Raw genomic sequence first — 19,378 nt, 5'->3', positions numbered from 1 at the left:
CTAAAATAAAATATTAAATAATTACTTTGAACATAAAACTTTAGTCAAATACTCACAGAACCTTGGCTTTCCACAACCTACAAAAAAGTAGTACAACTTCACTGTGCAACTTAGTGTTATACATTTAATTCCATTAATGGCTTCGGCTAGCCACCTAAGAGGGCTTTTCTTTGTCAGAAAAAGCAATTTGCTTGACGCCTCCATGGTAATTATATGCTTAATAAGATATGCCCTGCACAAAAGATTTCAACAAATTGGGAGCATTGTTTGTTGCTATACTGTGCTCTTTTGTATACTACAGCATTGCTCCTTCAAACAATAATCGCAAACAATACCAATCATTATAGAAGTTATGTGAATAAAAATAACATATTACATTTATTATTATATTCTGAACCAAATGCAATGTTTGATTACTTCATATATTTTAGTTCGGTTTTTAAAAGGGAGATTTCAAATGATAAAGGAGATCTTTTCCTGTTAGTTACAATAGCTTTATGTTGCTATATTATCAAATTTTGTGAATATGTTCCATTAAACAGTCTCTATATGAAAGTAGTTCTGAATACTTTGACAACATCTTTGTCTAAACTAAAAAAGTATTCTATCTTTCTTTTCTTGCATATATTATCCTGCCAATTGTTAATGTATTTCAGTACGTATAGAGAAAACTAATGTACAAAACAAATATTTTTATTAAGGTATCTATTCTTGGCAGAAGGTACAGAACTTTTCTTATGGTTATGGAGCATGACTGCAAATAAACATCATATTTTTTCAGTTTTACTTCAGTCAATAGCACTTGATCTAACGCTTGACATGGCTAAAGAGAAGATTTATTGGCGAGTTTCAAACGGAAACATTTTTTCTTGTGATTACAACTCCCATAATGTAATTGATTTTGGAACTTCACGAGGTCCCATGGCAGTATTTGGGGATTTCATTTATATCGTGACTAGTCTTGGACAAAGTGTCGTTAGTGTCCATAACACAACAGATCAACGTACGAGACGTAAATTTTTTCTTCCTGCAAACAAAACTTATCTTCATTTGGCTGTAGCTATAAATAGTATCACTCCTGACTCAAACGGTAGCTAAATATTTACTTATTTGACATGATAATCTAAGACTTGCAAAAACTCTCACGCTAATGTTCATAAAATAGAAAGATGTTAAAAAGTTCAAAGTTACATTGCCTTAGTAAACGCTTGTTCTTCCTTCCAAAATTATAGAAAATTTGATAAACATTAAGTTCAAAGTGCAAAGTGCCTAATTTGGACGTTTTTGCCGTTTGTCTATTCTTGTCAAACTTCTTGGATGTTAAATTTAACTCTTTATTGTTTCTTACATCATTTCAAGAATCACTTTGGCTTGTAATCAGTCTTAAATAAGAAATAAATTCATGAAAATAGATTGAAAGACAAAAACGTCCAAATTGAGCATGTTGTGCAGTGAGCTTAGTATTTATCAAATTTTCTAAAATTTTAGTACATTGCAAACTTTTACATCTTTGGTTGAACTAGATTTGAAAGTTTTCATTTTCTTTGTGCATGCAGTTCAAATTGAGGCAATTACGACGTACTCTTATGGTTTTCCAGATTAATTTTTAATTTATTTTACTTTTAAATAAACAAGACAAGGCAATGCGAAAATACATTAGCTTTGACAAATTTTGTGAGAATTATTGATGAATTGATAATTTCTGAACATTTTTCAATGATCTAACTTCTTTAGTATATCCCTTATAGTGTCTCAAACAGCCAGCAAATTTGTTCATACTCTGTAAATTTTCAACATTTATTTAATTGTTTTGTTTTTTACGAAATGCGCGAACATCAAAATTACCAACATTGCATAACAAACTTGCTTGCTGGGTACGTCAACGTGGATACTGAGTGAGAAATTGTGTTCTTTGAGGAAGAACATGTTTCATTTAAAATCCCTGGTTGATTTTATTTTTAATTTTATTAATAGATATATTTCCTTTTCAATTTCCTTTGTGTGGACCCAACACATACTATCGTAAAATTAATGGAACATTGAACTGCACGTGTATGGAAGGATACTCAGGAAAATGTAACTCGTGCCAAGGTATGGATTTATTACTGTCTTTATCAAGATTTTTTATCACCGATCATGAATAAAGAGCATCTCTGTGCAGTTTTAAACTTTGTTTTTGTTGAGAATCCTTAGCTGTTCTCTGTGCTGTTGCTTCTGTGCAAGGAATTTGCTGCATCTACATTATACATGTAACCACAAAAATAAGGCTCACAGCCACACATACAAGTTCATCATTATCAATACCATCTAGCAGGAAATCAGTAATAAATTTATGAAAAGCTTCATTAGACCCTTTCCACATGACGTCACAGCTGATGTTCAGCTTCTTCTGGGTGTCTAGGTTATAAATAAGTAATAGGAAGTAAAACTTTCGGTCATTAGAATAAACTTGAATATTTCGGAGTTGAGACTTCTATGTTTTGCAATATCTCTTTATTTTCTTTTTTTATCAGTTATCAACACTGTTAGACTTCGGGGACCAGAAAGTTCTATTGGTAGAGGTCGTGTGGAAGTATTTTACAATGGAGAATGGGGAACAATTTGTGATGATGGCTGGGACTTAAACGATGCTAAAGTTGTTTGTCAACAACTTAGTTATGATTATGCTGTCAGGGCTCTACTAGGAGGTAATGTTCCACATGGCAGTGGAAGAATATGGTTGAGTAAAGTTCGTTGTATAGGAAATGAAAAAAATATATCGAGTTGTTCACATAGAGGATGGGGATTGCATAATTGTAGACATTATGAAGATGCTGGTGTACAATGTTCAGGTTTGTATGTACATTATTTACCTTTTGTACAAAGATGATAACTGAATTATTTGGGTGATCCCCTAAGAATAATTTGAACATTTAGTATGATTTTATAATACTGACACATATATTGACAAATGCCTTAAGTATGAACACAGCTTCGGACGTAAATTAACCAAATAAACACAACTCGTTCCACGAGTACATAATTAAACATAACCAATTTTATGATTGCCCATAGAAAGATTCGATAATCCTAGAGAAAAGGGGCAGACCATTGACCAAATTTTCCGTGGAGGAATGTGATAATCCTTATATTATCAGTTTGGTTACGATTTTTACATTAATTATGTCTTTTTAAAGCTGCAGGCTGTAGCTTATGAAGCTCCATTAAAATTTTTTTGCATATTAAAAAGGAGCATTTCCAAATTTAGACTACCGTGTAACGTTATGTCTTGTAATGGTGTGCTGTCTATCTGAAGAATTCATTTTTAAATTCGTTTTTTACAAACCGTTAAGGCTTAGCATGAGCTATGCCTAGAGAGCACCCGAAACGTATTTCTGAATAATTAAAATGACGGTTATTTTAAAAATGCGATAAAGATTCCCACGTTGTAAACGAAGAGACTATGTGAACAATTTACTGTTTATTTTTTGCTTGTTTCAACAAGTTATGGGGTAGTGTTGCCATATGGCAATAAAATCAAATGATTGAATGGAACACCAATGGGGAAAGTTTGCAAATCAAAGGGTTAAAAAGTTATTTATATTTCAAAAAGAAATGAGGACTGATCTAAATAAAAGTTTTTTCGATATATAAAAGTCAAATAGTGTGTTTAACAGTCCAAAACGTCTTTATATGGTATTTATGTTAAGTTTTTTTATCAATATTTTGTTACTAATTCAAAATAATTAATTTTGCAAAAGAATATTTTACAATGACATCCAACATAACAGGATACTTTATATGTATACATGTAACTTAGAATAATTCGGAGTTGAGACTTCTATGTTTTGCAATATCTCTTTATTTTCTTTTCTTATCAGTTATCAACTCTGTTAGACTTCGGGGACCAGAAAGTTTTATTGGTAGAGGTCGTGTGGAAGTATTTTACAATGGTGAATAGGGAACAATTTGTGATGATAGCTGGGACTTAAACGATGCTAAAGTTGTTTGTCAACAACTTGGTTATGATTATGCTGTCAGGGCTTTACTAGGAGGTTATGTTCCTTACGGCAGTGGAAGAATATGGTTGAGAAAAGTTCGTTGTATAGGAAATGAAAAAAATATATCGAGTTGTTCACATAGAGGATGGGGATTGCATAATTGTAGACATTATGAAGATGCTGGTGTACAATGTTCAGGTTTGTATGTACATTATTTACCTTTTGTACAAAGATGATAAACTGAATTATTTGGGTGATCCCCTAAGAATAATTTGAACATTTAGTATGATTTTATAATACTGACACATATATTGACAAATGCCTTAAGTATGAACACAGCTTCGGACGTAAATTAACCAAATAAACACAACTCGTTCCACGAGTACATAATTAAACATAACCAATTTTATGATTGCCCATAGAAAGATTCGATAATCTTAGAGAAAAGGGGCAGCCCATTGACCAAATTTTCCGTGGAGGAATGTGATAATCCTTATATTATCAGTTTGGTTACGATTTTTACATTAATTATGTCTTTTTAAAGCTGCAGGCTGTAGCTTATGAAGCTCCATTAAATTTTTTTTGCATATTAAAAAGGAGCATCTCCAAATTTAGACTACCGTGTAACGTTATGTCTTGTAATGGTGTGCTGTCTATCTGAAGAATTCATTTTTAAATTCGTTTTTTACAAACCGTTAAGGCTTAGCATAAGCAATGCCTAGAGAGCACCCGAAACGTATTTCTGAATAATTAAAAAGACGGTTATTTTAAAAATGCGATAAAGATTCCCACGTTGTAAACGAAGAGACTATGTGAACAATTTACTGTTTATTTTTTGCTTGTTTCAACAACTTATGGGGTAGTGTTGCCATATGGCAATAAAATAAAATGATTGAATGGAACACCAATGGGGAAAGTTTGCAAATCAAAGGGTTAAAAAGTTATTTATATTTCAAAAAGAAATGAGGACTGATCTAAATAAAAGTTTTTTCGATATATAAAAGTCAAATAGTGTGTTTAACAGTCCAAAACGTCTTTATATGGTATTTATGTTAAGTTTTTTTATCAATATTTTGTTACTAATTCAAAATAATTAATTTTGCAAAAGAATATTTTACAATGACATCCAACATAACAGGATACTTTATATGTATACATGTAACTTAGAATAATTCGGAGTTAGACTTCTGTGTAAAGCAATATCTATTTATTTTCTATTTTGAACAGCTTTAAACTCTGTTAGACTTCGGGGACCAAGACGTTTTAGTGGAATAGGTCCTGTGGAAGTATTTTACAATGGTGAATGGGGAACAATTTGTGATGATGGCTGGGATATAAACGATGCTAAAGTTGTTTGTCAACAACTTGGTTATGATTATGCTGTCAGGGCTTTACTAGGAGGTTATGTTCCTTACGGCAGTGGAAGAATATGGTTGAGAAAAGTTCGTTGTATAGGAAATGAAAAAAATATATCGAGTTGTTCACATAGAGGATGGGGATTGCATAATTGTAGACATTATGAAGATGCTGGTGTACAATGTTCAGGTTTGTATGTACATTATTTACCTTTTGTACAAAGATGATAAACTGAATTATTTGGGTGATCCCCAAAGAATAATTTGAACATTTAGTATGATTTTATAATACTGACTCATATATTGACAAATGCCTTAAGTATGAACACAGCTTCGGACGTAAATTAACCAAATAAACACAACTCGTTCCACGAGTACATAATTAAACATAACCAATTTTATGATTGCCCATAGAAAGATTCGATAATCCTAGAGAAAAAGGGCAGCCCATTGACCAAATTTTTCGTGGAGGAATGTGATAATCCTTATATTATCAGTTTGGTTACGATTTTTACATTAATTATGTCTTTTTAAAGCTGCAGGCTGTAGCTTATGAAGTTCCATTAAAATTTTTTTGCATATTAAAAAGGAGCATCTCCAAATTTAGACTACCTTGTAACTTTATGTCTTGTAATGGCGTGCTGTCTATCTGAAGAATTCATTTTTAAATTTGTTTTTTACAAACCGTTAAGGCTTAGCATAAGCTATGCCTAGAGAGCACCCGAAACGTATTTCTGAATAATTAAAAAGACGGTTATTTTAAAAATACGATAAAGATTCCCACGTTGTAAATGAAGAGATATTGTGAACAATTTACTGTTTATTTTTTGCTTGTTTCAACAAGTTATGGGGTAGTGTTGCCATATGGCAATAAAATCAAATGGTTGAATGGAACACCAATGGGGAAAGTTTGCAAATCAAAGGGTTAAAAAGTTATTTATATTTCAAAAAGAAATGAGGACTGATCTAAATAAAAGTTTTTTCGATATATAAAAGTCAAATAGTGTGTTTAACAGTCCAAAACGTCTTTATATGGTATTTATGTTAAGTTTTTTTATCAATATTTTGTTACTAATTCAAAATAATTAATTTTGCAAAAGAATATTTTACAATGACATCCAACATAACAGGATACTTTATATGTATACATGTAACTTAGAATAATTCGGAGTTAGACTTCTGTGTAAAGCAATATCTATTTATTTTCTATTTTGAACAGCTTTAAACTCTGTTAGACTTCGGGGACCAAGACGTTTTAGTGGAATAGGTCCTGTGGAAGTATTTTACAATGGTGAATGGGGAACAATTTGTGATGATGGCTGGGATATAAACGATGCTAAAGTTGTTTGTCAACAACTTGGTTATGATTATGCTGTCAGGGCTTTACTAGGAGGTAATGTTCCACATGGCAGTGGAAGAATATGGTTGAGCAAAGTTCGTTGTATAGGAAATGAAAAAAATATATTGAGTTGTTCACATAGAGGATGGGGATTGCATAATTGTAGACATTATGAAGATGCTGGTGTACAATGTTCAGGTTTGTATGTACATTATTTACCTTTTGTACAAAGATGATAAACTGAATTATTTGGGTGATCCCCAAAGAATAATTTGAACATTTAGTATGATTTTATAATACTGACTCATATATTGACAAATGCCTTAAGTATGAACACAGCTTCGGACGTAAATTAACCAAATAAACACAACTCGTTCCACGAGTACATAATTAAACATAACCAATTTTATGATTGCCCATAGAAAGATTCGATAATCCTAGAGAAAAAGGGCAGCCCATTGACCAAATTTTTCGTGGAGGAATGTGATAATCCTTATATTATCAGTTTGGTTACGATTTTTACATTAATTATGTCTTTTTAAAGCTGCAGGCTGTAGCTTATGAAGTTCCATTAAAATTTTTTTGCATATTAAAAAGGAGCATCTCCAAATTTAGACTACCTTGTAACTTTATGTCTTGTAATGGCGTGCTGTCTATCTGAAGAATTCATTTTTAAATTTGTTTTTTACAAACCGTTAAGGCTTAGCATAAGCTATGCCTAGAGAGCACCCGAAACGTATTTCTGAATAATTAAAAAGACGGTTATTTTAAAAATACGATAAAGATTCCCACGTTGTAAATGAAGAGATATTGTGAACAATTTACTGTTTATTTTTTGCTTGTTTCAACAAGTTATGGGGCAGTGTTGCCATATGGCAATAAAATCAATTGATTAAATGGAAAACCAATGGGGAACATTCGCAAGTTAAAAGGTTAATAAGATATTTATATTACAAAAAAAATGAGGAATGATCTAAATAAAAAATTATTTAGACTCATGAAAGTCAAATAGTGTCTATTTGTCCAAAACGTTTTGATATTGTACTCATGTAAGTTTTTTTATCAATTTTTTGTTACTAATTTAATTCATTAATTTCGCCTAAGAAGTTTTTACAATGGCATCTAACATATTAGGATACTTTATATGTATACATGTAATTAGAATAATTCGGAGTTGAGACTTCTATGTTTTGCAATATCTCTTTATTTTCTTTTTTTATCAGTTATCAACTCTGTTAGACTTCGGGGACCAGAAAGTTCTTTTGGCAGAGGTCGTGTGGAAGTATTTTACAATGGAGAATGGGGAACAGTTTGTGATGATGGCTGGGATATAGACGATGCTAAAGTTGTTTGTCGACAACTTGGTTATGACTATTATTTCAGGGCTTTACTAAGAGGTAATGTTCTGTATGGCAGTGGAAGAATATGGTTGAGCAAAGTTCGTTGTATAGGAAATGAAAAAAATATATCGAGTTGTCCACATAGAGGATGGGGATTGCATAATTGTAGACATTATGAAGATGCTGGTGTACAATGTTCAGGTTTGTATGTACATTATTTACCTTTTGTACAAAGATGATAAACTGAATTATTTTGGTGATCCCCAAAGAATAATTTGAACATTTAGTATGATTTTATAATACTGACGCATATATTGACAAATGCCTTAAGTATGAACACAGCTTCGGACGTAAATCAACCAAATAAATACAACTCGTTCCACGAGTACATAATTAAACATAACCAATTTTATGATTGCCCATAGAAAGATTCGATAATCCTAGAGAAAAAGGGCAGCCCATTGACCAAATTTTCCGTGGAGGAATGTGATAATCCTTATATTATCAGTTTGGTTACGATTTTTACATTAATTATGTCTTTTTAAAGCTGCAGGCTGTAGCTTATGAAGCTCCATTAAAATTTTTTTGCATATTAAAAAGGAGCATCTCCAAATTTAGACTACCGTGTAACGTTATGTCTTGTAATGGTGTGCTGTCTATCTGAAGAATTCTTTTTAAATTCTTTTTTACAAACCGTTAAGGCTTAGCATAAGCTATGCCTAGAGAGCACCCGAAACGTATTTCTGAGTAATTAAAAAGACGGTTATTTTAAAAATACGATAAAGATTCCCACGTTGTAAACGAAGAGACTATGTGAACAATTTACTGTTTATTTTTTGCTTGTTTCAACAAGTTATGGGGTAGTGTTGCCATATGGCAATAAAATCAAATGATTGAATGGAACACCAATGGGGAAAGTTTGCAAATCAAAGGGTTAAAAAGTTATCTTTATTTCAAAAAGAAATGAGGACTGATCTAAATAAAAGTTTTTTCGATATATAAAAGTCAAATAGTGTGTTTAACAGTCCAAAACGTCTTTATATGGTATTTATGTTAAGTTTTTTTATCAATATTTTGTTACTAATTCAAAATAATTAATTTTGCAAAAGAATATTTTACAATGACATCCAACATAACAGGATACTTTATATGTATACATGTAATTAGAATAATTCGGAGTTGTGACTTCTATGTTTTGCAATATCTCTTTATTTTCTGTTTTTATCAGTTATCAACTCTGTTAGACTTCGGGGACCAGAAAGTTCTTTTGGCAGAGGTCGTGTGGAAGTATTTTACAATGGAGAATGGGGAACAGTTTGTGATGATGGCTGGGATATAGACGATGCTAAAGTTGTTTGTCAACAACTTGGTTATGATTATGCTGTCAGGGCTTTACTAGGAGGTAATGTTCCACATGGCAGTGGAAGAATATGGTTGAGCAAAGTTCGTTGTATAGGAAATGAAAAAAATATATCGAGTTGTTCACATAGAGGATGGGGATTGCATAATTGTAGACATTATGAAGATGCTGGTGTACAATGTTCAGGTTTGTATGTACATTATTTACCTTTTGTACAAAGATGATAAACTGAATTATTTGGGTGATCCCCTAAGAATATTTTGAACATTTAGTATGATTTTATAATACTGACACATATATTGACAAATGCCTTAAGTATGAACACAGCTTCAGACGTAAATTAACCAAATAAACACAACTTGTTCCACGAGTACATAATTAAACATAACCAATTTTATGATTGCCCATAGAAAGATTCGATAATCCTAGAGAAAAAGGGCAGCCCATTGACCAAATTTTCCGTGGAGGAATGTGATAATCCTTATATTATCAGTTTGGTTACGATTTTTACATTAGTTATGTCTTTTTAAAGCTGCAGGCTGTAGCTTATGAAGCTCCATTAAAATTTTTTTGCATATTAAAAAGGAGCATCTCCAAATTTAGACAACCGTGTAACGTTATGTCTTGTAATGGTGTGCTGTCTATCTGAAGAATTTATTTTTAAATTCTTTTTTACAAACCGTTAAGGCTTAGCATAAGCTATGCCTAGAGAGCACCCGAAACGTATTTCTGAATAATTAAAAAGACGGTTATTTTAAAAATGCGATAAAGATTCCCACGTTGTAAACGAAGAGACTATGTGAACAATTTACTGTTTATTTTTTGCTTGTTTCAACAAGTTATGGGGTAGTGTTGCCATATGGCAATAAAATAAAATGATTGAATGGAACACCAATGGGGAAAGTTTGCAAATCAAAGGGTTAAAAAGTTATTTATATTTCAAAAAGAAAGGAGGACTGATCTAAATAATAGTTTTTTCGATTTATAAAAGTCAAATAGTGTGTTTAACAGTCCAAAACGTCTTTATGTGGTATTTATGTTAGATTTTTTTATCAATATTTTGTTACTAATTCAAAATCATTAATTTTGCAAAAGAATATTTTACAATGACATCCAACATAACAGGATACTTTATATGTATACATGTAATTAGAATAATTCGGAGTTGAGACTTCTATGTTTTGCAATATCTCTTTATTTTCTTTTCTTATCAGTTATCAACTCTGTTAGACTTCGGGGACCAGAAAGTTTTATTGGTAGAGGTCGTGTGGAAGTATTTTACAATGGAGAATGGGGAACAATTTGTGATGATAGCTGGGATATAGACGATGCTAAAGTTGTTTGTCGACAACTTGGTTATGACTATTATTTCAGGGCTTTACTAAAAGGTAATGTTCTATATGGCAGTGGAAGAATATGGTTGAGCAAAGTTCGTTGTATAGGAAATGAAAAAAATATATCGAGTTGTTCACATAGAGGATGGGGATTGCATAATTGTAGACATTATGAAGATGCTGGTGTACAATGTTCAGGTTTGTTTCTACATTATTTACATTTTTTCACAAAGATAATAAACTGAATTATTTGAAGGATCCTCAATGATTAATCGAAACATTTAATATGATTTTCAAATACTGAAACAAATATTGACAAATGCCTTAAGTATAAACACAGCTTCGGACGTAAATCAACCAAATAAACACAACTCGTTCCACGAGTACATAATTAAACATAACCAATTTTATGATTGCCCATAGAAAGATTCAATAATCCTAGAGAAAAAGGGCAGCCCATTGACCAAATTTTCCGTGGAGGAATGTGATAATCCTTATATTATCAGTTTGGTTACGATTTTTACATTAATTATGTCTTTTTAAAGCTGCAGGCTGTAGCTTATGAAGCTCCATTAAAATTTTTTTGCATATTAAAAAGGAGCATCTCCAAATTTAGACTACCGTGTAACGTTATGTCTTGTAATGGTGTGCTGTCTATCTGAAGAATTCATTTTTAAATTCTTTTTTACAAACCGTTAAGGCTTAGCATAAGCTATGCCTAGAGAGCACCCGAAACGTATTTCTGAGTAATTAAAAAGACGGTTATTTTAAAAATGCGATAAAGATTCCCACGTTGTAAACGAAGAGACTATGTGAACAATTTACTGTTTATTTTTTGCTTGTTTCAACAAGTTATGGGGTAGTGTTGCCATATGGCAATAAAATCAAATGGTTGAATGGAACACCAATGGGGAAAGTTTGCAAATCAAAGGGTTAAAAAGTTATTTATATTTCAAAAAGAAATGAGGACTGATCTAAATAAAAGTTTTTTCGATATATAAAAGTCAAATAGTGTGTTTAACAGTCCAAAACGTCTTTATATGGTATTTATGTTAAGTTTTTTTATCAATATTTTGTTACTAATTCAAAATAATTAATTTTGCAAAAGAATATTTTACAATGACATCCAACATAACAGGATACTTTATATGTATACATGTAACTTAGAATAATTCGGAGTTAGACTTCTGTGTTTAGCAATATCTATTTATTTTCTTTTTTTATCAGTTATCAACTCTGTTAGACTTCGGGGACCAAGACGTTTTAGTGGAATAGGTCGTGTGGAAGTATTTTACAATGGTGAATGGGGAACAATTTGTGATGATGGCTGGGACTTAAACGATGCTAAAGTTGTTTGTCAACAACTTGGTTATGATTATGCTGTCAGGGCTTTACTAGGAGGTTATGTTCCTTACGGCAGTGGAAGAATATGGTTGAGAAAAGTTCGTTGTATAGGAAATGAAAAAAATATATCGAGTTGTTCACATAGAGGATGGGGATTACATAATTGTAGACATTATGAAGATGCTGGTGTACAATGTTCAGGTTTGTATGTACATTATTTACCTTTTGTACAAAGATGATAAACTGAATTATTTTGGTGATCCCCAAAGAATAATTTGAACGTTTAGTATGATTTTATAATACTGACGCATATATTGACAAATGCCTTAAGTATGAACACAGCTTCGGACGTAAATCAACCAAATAAACACAACTTGTTCCACGAGTACATAATTAAACATAACCAATTTTATGATTGCCCATAGAAAGATTCGATAATCCTAGAGAAAAAGGGCAGCCCATTGACCAAATTTTCCGTGGAGGAATGTGATAATCCTTATATTATCAGTTTGGTTACGATTTTTACATTAATTATGTCTTTTTAAAGCTGCAGGCTGTAGCTTATGAATCTCCATTAAAATTTTTTTGCATATTAAAAAGGAGCATCTCCAAATTTAGACTACCTTGTAACTTTATGTCTTGTAATGGCGTCTGTCTATCTGAAGAATTCATTTTTAAATTCGTTTTTTACAAACCGTTAAGGCTTAGCATAAGCTATGCCTAGAGAGCACCCGAAACGTATTTCTGAATAAGTAAAACGCCAGTTAATTTAAAAATACGATAAAGTTTTCTACGTTGTAAGCGAAGAGTCTATGTGAACAATTTACTGTTTATTTTTTGCTCGTTTCAACAAGTTATGGTGCAGTGTTGCCATATGGCAATAAAATCAAATGATTAAATGGAAACCAAGGGGGAACATTCGCAAGTTAAAAGGTTAATAAGATATTTATATTACAAAAAAAAATGAGGAATGATCTAAATAAAAAATTATTTAGACTCATGAAAGTCAAATAGTGTCTATTTGTCCAAAACGTTTTGATATTGTACTCATGTAAGTTTTTTTATCAATTTTTTGTTACTAATTTAATTTATTAATTTCGCCTAAGAAGTTTTTACAATGGCATCAAACATATTAGGATACTTTATATGTATAAATGTAACTTAGAATATTTCGGAGTTGAGACTTCTATGTTTTGCAATATCTCTTTATTTTCTTTTTTTATCAGTTATCAACTCTGTTAGACTTCGGGGACCAGAAAATTCTATTGGCAGAGGTCGTGTGGAAGTATTTTACAATGGAGAATGGGGAACAATTTGTGATGATGGCTGGGATATAAACGATGCTAAAGTTGTTTGTCGACAACTTGGTTATGACAATGCTGTCAGGGCTTTACAAGGAGGTCATGTTTCTTATGGCAGTGGAAGAATATGGCTAGACGAAGTTCGTTGTGTGGGAAATGAAACTAATATTTCGAGTTGTTCACATAGAAGATGGGGATCACATAATTGTAGACATACTGAAGATGCTGGTTTACAATGTTCAGGTTTGTATGTACATAATTGGAAAATATTTCAACACAGATTCACCCTCCTATTTACATAACTTCTTTGTCGGTCACGCTCTACTGCTGAGCATGTTAGGTCACAAACCATGAATATTCTCCCATATATGAATATTCAACTCCCCCAATCAATGTTCTAGTTTTGTACCTAGGCGTAGCCAACGTTCTGGTATTTAGTCTTGTTTTGTTGGTTTTTCCGAGTTGATTTACTAAGAAATCCATAAATTTGAAAATGAACATTGCTTGATGGAACAATGAATAAGGCTTCATTAAACAATTTTATCAAAATTCTAAGGCAAGATGTAACATCTCCGACTACCGCCGCTATGCATATCAAGATATTCACATCAATCACGACAAGCTTGGATCAAATATGATTTTTCCACTTTTTGCAAAAACTTTTTTTAAAGGATTTATTGTGGGTAAGCCGTCGAGCTTGTTTGGTATGGATGATACGCTTTAATTTCACATAAATTTGTTAGTCGATGCATTTTCGTTTGCAAATTAATCCAGCATCTCGAATCAACAAACTCAATTGAGTTAAGTTTGTTTAAAGTGAACATTTTATTTGGCACCAACATAAAATTGGTATTCACTTAATTAGAATTCAATATATAAGTAAAGAGAGTGAAACGCTGTTCTGATTGGTCAATAGCTGTGTTTTCATTAGTCTCTGCAAAACAGATCTGAGTTCAACCCATCAAATTAATAAAATTGTAAATCGATCATAAATGCATTTTAAGGGTAAAGTTAAAACGTCGGTTTTTAATTTGTCAGTTTCACTTTATTGTTTCTTCATAAAATGAATAAATGATTTTTTCGTGTTTGCACTGGCTTATGCACAGGGGTTAAACTAGCACCTTTTAATGTGGGGGGTGGGGGGGTGGGGGATGAAATTGCCCTGCAAGGACACAAGATGCCTGCAGATCATATAGATTAGTACTTATTCAACAATAAAATATTGTGATGATTGAACAGATTTTCGCTACATATTTTTGTAATGCATATTGTATTCTTGTGACAGAACGCACTTTAGCGTATTATTAAATCTTTAATGGCATTTTTCGCATCCTTGCAGTTGCCCAATTATTTAAAATAACATTTAAGTCAACATTGTCCGTAAGATCTTTTTCACATGCAAGAACGATTAAGTCATTTAATCGTGTATCTTTCTTTGTGCATCTCAAGCATTTTTTGACAATCATATACTTGCTGAAACACCTTTTATCTTTTGCCACGGACACTGGAGCGGTCAGCAATAGTTGATACGCCTTGCCCACCGTTGGAAAGACGTTTTTGTGATTGAAAGCAAATAACGCAACGTCTTGAAGGGATTTGGGTTCTGATTTAAGTTGTGACGACACAATATTATTGAAAATTTCCAACTCAGACAGCAGTATTTCTGCATCAACATCTTATACCGCCGGTGGAAAGACTACACATTCCATTAACTGTTTCAGCCATTGGCCTTTCTAGCGGCATCTGTAAGCTCTCTCCAAGAAGTTTTATCTGGTCGATGCAAACTTTAATGTTATCGGTATACTCGGTAATAAGTGAGTCTAGAACCAAGTAGATTTCTTTCGGTACAAATCTTTAAAGGTTTTTCTGTTGTTATTTCGGAATGCTCACCAATTCGTTTGGGTGACTTTCTTGATCGATGATGACGAGTGTATCTGCCATTACGTCTATTCCTGAGTGCAAGCCTGAGTGCAAGCCACATCAAGAAGAATCAACATAATTTCTTTGTTCTTTTCTTCATCTGCTTTCTCCTGCATCAATATTTCCTTCATTTTTGCATTCATCATTACATCAATATGGCCAGATGTTATTGAGAAACGAGCAAAATCAGCCAGAGTAGCTTGATGGGACTTGCTACTGAAGTGTTTATGAAGTATTCCTTCATAAACACTTCAGGAAGAAAGATTAATTTTTAAAGTGTATTTATTGTTCTTTTACTTTTCGTTGCAAAAAATGACGTGCTTCATCTTTCTATTGCTACCAAGGAACAATACTATGATTATGACAATGAATGAAACTGTTTTGATTTGATTTTGGTAAGACTTGGCAAACACAAGTAGTATGTACGGACAAAATTTAAAACTGGCCAATATTTGCGAAATTTTTTTCCGTTCAGATCATGAATAGGGTTTTCCTATATTCCTTGATATAGACTGAAAGCAGAAAAGCGCTTTTCTAAGAGTTAAATTTCATGAAATTTTATAGGCTATGAGGAAAGATCCTAGTGATGGGGAATCATGTCAAAGAAATACACTAAAAACCTAATTCTAATCGAAGATGCTTATCGTAAAAAGTGTCGTGGAAAATTTGAAAGCTTATGTAGAAAATGCTGTGTGTTTGACATTTTTATCCATTGTTGAAATGTATCTGTAACAAAAAACTACGTGTAAACAAATTGTAATCAACCATATTATCATATAAAGTAAATGTAGATATTATCATAATCTATAAAAAAAAGTAAAATGATAAAGTTTCATTTCTGCTAAGAATAAATATTATTGACAAATCAAATGATTTACTGAATTATATTATCTTTGACAATCGACAAATCAAGCCGTAAGATTTTCTTTTGAAGTTACATAAAGTTATTGCGTGTATTCTGCAAGACAATGCTGGCGATTGCTACCTACCATGCCGCTTGTACTGTCCACCAACCAGAGATGACCGCGATTGCATTAAAATAAAATTAATAAAATCAGTTTATGATGTGTTTCCAAAGGAGAAGCAAACCTCGACTAGCTTTGTAATTAATAGAAATCTTAAAATCAATCTATTGTAAATCTTGACATTTAGTTTTTCCGTTGGGACTTGTTAATCCTGTAGATTGATTTACCAATAAATCGATGCATTCTAGGAATCAGAAATGTCTAGAATATGATATCGAAATAAAAATTAAGAATCATTTTGTCTCACTCAAAATGGATGACGATTTTAGAAAATGACGTCAGATATTGCATTCATGAATTATTATGTTTCCAATCATTTATGATTTATCAAACATCAACCACAACATAAAGTACCATTTTTTCAATTGCAATGTTTGTTATTATAAAATGAATGCAAATTATAAATTATTAGTGAAAACATTTCATTTTTTTGAACTTTTTCTTAGTACAGACTACAGCTAAAATGAAGTGTTAATCTTTCTCATGACATATATCAGTGAAGAATCATAACCAGATCAGTACGGTATCGCTCAGAATGTTTTGGTAATTCAGAAAATATACTGTTACGTAACGTTAAAGTATCGTTTGCTTGACATCATTTCATATTATGAAATAAGCACAATGAAGCACGTGCGCTGATGGGTTTAGACCTGTGTTTGCATGAGTTTGCGAAAACGATCTAAGCTCAACCAATCAAATCAATCGATCAATCAAAGAGAATTTGCAAATTGATCATGACTACACGTTAAAAGAATATTATAACGGTTTTTTGTTTCGGATTATTGTTATTTTTTAAAAAAAATAAAAGATGTTTTTCGTGTTTGCACTGGCTTATGCAAATGTGTCTGGGGTAAAAACTCTTGAGCATGTGAAACCCTCGACATTCTGTCTCAGGCTTGCACTGATCTGCTCTCGAGTTCTTCCAAAGGTATCCTCGGATTGCATAAGCCTGTGCAAACACATGCAATAAACATCTTTTATTTATTAATTTGTGTAAGAATTACTTCATTAGTAAATAACATCCTTGCTTTATTAGAGTAAATATTTACGAAATGCTAAAACGTCAATGATTTTCACAGAATCTGTTTACAATAGACTACATTTACTATCTTAGATCAAAACATGAGACATTTTCATTTCATTATGCCTTAGTAAAGAGTTTAACGACTTTTTTTACCCTTTTTTTTAGAAAGAACATTTATAATTCGATCAAACCTTTGTAATCTTCGTCGTTAGGTCCTTACACCTCAACAACATTACGACATTGCGACATGATTGCAGATGGTGTTATAACATTTAACTAAAATACATGGAATGCTACTTGTAATACAAAACCCTGATAATTTTTTGAAGCCGTGATTTTATCCCAGAAACGCGAGATTTTACCCCTAGACACGCTTGTGAAGTCAATCAATTATTACTCCGTGCGAGAGTCTCAAAACACTAAGCACGCGTGTCTGGGGTAAAATCTCGCGTATCTGGTGTAAGATTTGGGCTTTTCGCTTCAATTATTAGCTTTAAGTAGCGCTCCATGTATTTTAGTTCAATGTGTTATAACGACTACCATTGGTAACCTGGCAAACATGTCGCTGAGTAGTAACAAGACTGTGTGTTACACACATAGCTACATAACTTCCTGGAAGTGCTGTCCTGCCTATACTGAATTGGATGGTATATGCCTGAACAGAGGCTAAGAAAACAGTGAAATAAAACAAAATGCAAAGTTTGTTTTGCCGTAATGTTTTTGATGAACGTACTAAAACTACATTAAGTTACAAGGTAAGTTGCGTCGATTTGTAATAACTCTTTTTCTATTTTTTTCATTCTCTCTTACATTGATAGTCCAGCTGTTAATGACAAAATTCTTCACTTGAATGATACAAATATGAAACTTTCTCACATTCTTACTATGCCTAGTAACACAAAATTTTGATATAGGGGCAGCCCATATTTTACATATAAAACGAGTTCTGCGAATGTCGTGTTTGATGACGTCTCGGTAGTAAAAAAAAAACAAAGTTCAGAGAAATCTGCAATTTCCCTGTATATTCTTATACAACAGCTACAGACAATAGAAAAACTATATTACAACTTTTGCTTTTAAGCAATACATTCTGAAATATTCTACATTAAATGTGTTTTAAAAGTGCTGACTCAGCACTTTTGTTTAGTGCTATTGCTCTTTCTTAAATACATTGGAAAAGCGCCTAACGAAGAACAGTAATATTAAAATAATTTTAATGCCCTCATGTTATTGACAATCACCCCCACAATTACACAAACGAGTACAAACTAAGTGTGCTTTGACGCATTTACAACGACTAGAACATAAACTTTTGCATCCGCAACGAATAAGTTCATAACAGGCATCTTTAACTTGAGGGAGATTTGTCCACTTTGGTAACCAAGAATTTTCATCATGGTACCAGCCCCAACCTGACGGAGTTGGTATAACCTGCTCTTTCAAGCAGCACTGCCCCCAGAAAAATCCACCTTGCAACAATGCACGCTTGGTGTGCTGAAGCAACGCTTCTTGGGTTGGTGGAATGTTATCCAGTGTTCTGGACTTTTTGTTAAGATACGAACATTAACCGAAAAGATATAAACAATATAGTATTAAGTAGATTTGACACATGTCATATTAAGTGACATACAGAACTTGTTATGGTAATGTTGTTGTTCGTAGATACTCAACTTGTTATTTTGTTCACAATAAAAATCCTAATATTTCATACATTTTCCGAGCGTTATTGCAGAATCGCGAATAATTTAACAGGTTATGGGCCCAGGAGCGTTTGAGTTTCTGTTTATGACGGCAAATACGGAAATTATATGAGATATCCCGATTTCATGAGAATATAACTTACATAAGTGCGAAGTATTGAATATGGCGACTTCGGGAAATGACGAAGCATTTACACGGATCGAAAAGTTCAATGGCCAAAACTTTCACCTTTGGAAGTTTAAAATGCAGATGATACTTGAAGAGAAGGATCTCTGGCAAATAGTTATCGGCGATGAGGTAGAACCTAATGGTGAAGGAACTACTGATACTCAACGTCGACAATATCAAAGGCGGG

The 19,378-nt window shown here is 32.4% G+C and overlaps 1 long non-coding RNA gene across 1 annotated transcript; it reads left to right on the top strand.

The window, feature by feature from the left end:
* Window positions 1-705: 705 nt before the first annotated feature.
* On the top strand, window positions 706-2,553 carry LOC124454111. Its single transcript, XR_006951346.1, has 3 exons — window positions 706-1,090; window positions 1,975-2,091; window positions 2,514-2,553. It is a non-coding gene; the product is annotated as an uncharacterized LOC124454111 (long non-coding RNA).
* Window positions 2,554-19,378: the final 16,825 nt, after the last annotated feature.

Source organism: Xenia sp. Carnegie-2017, unplaced genomic scaffold (assembly GCF_021976095.1).
Source record: "Xenia sp. Carnegie-2017 unplaced genomic scaffold, XeniaSp_v1 HiC_scaffold_3, whole genome shotgun sequence".
Classification (NCBI taxonomy): Eukaryota; Metazoa; Cnidaria; class Anthozoa; order Malacalcyonacea; family Xeniidae; genus Xenia; species Xenia sp. Carnegie-2017.
This window is presented reverse-complemented; position numbering and strand designations above follow the sequence as displayed.